The 385-nt window shown below is 57.1% G+C and overlaps 1 protein-coding gene across 1 annotated transcript in view; it reads right to left on the minus strand.

The window, feature by feature from the left end:
* Positions 1-385, minus strand: part of ENTPD8 (ectonucleoside triphosphate diphosphohydrolase 8) — a 7,277-nt gene that overhangs the window by 4,144 nt on the left and 2,748 nt on the right. The gene's annotated exons all lie outside the window — the stretch shown is intronic.

Genomic DNA, 385 nt, shown 5'->3' on the forward strand with positions numbered 1-385 from the left:
CCAAACCACACCGTTGAACCCCCCCCCCCCCCCCCCAAATGCACCAAAGGGCTGGTTGCTGAGCTGGGTCTTTCAGAAGGTGCCAGCCTGGTTTCAGACCTCCGAGTGGGGAAGACTGTGTTGGGGCTGCCGGCATGTGCTCGCTCTCTGAAGCGAGGAACCTTCAGGCTATGATCCAGCTCCTTCCCAGGGAAGGGCTCTAATTGCCAGGGCACAGAAATGTTACATATCTGTAACCATAAAACCAAGGACCATGAAATGAAGGTTGACATTTGAAGAGAGCTAACACTCTCCCAGAGGCTGCTGAAAGGTGCAGGCAGTTCCTGCAGTACCTCATTGCCTCCTACCCTCTGCCCCCCTCCCCCCCCCACATCGTTCCCCCGGG

Source organism: Nestor notabilis, unplaced genomic scaffold (genome assembly GCF_000696875.1).
Source record: "Nestor notabilis isolate BGI_N333 unplaced genomic scaffold, ASM69687v1 scaffold5220, whole genome shotgun sequence".
Taxonomy (NCBI): Eukaryota; Metazoa; Chordata; class Aves; order Psittaciformes; family Psittacidae; genus Nestor; species Nestor notabilis.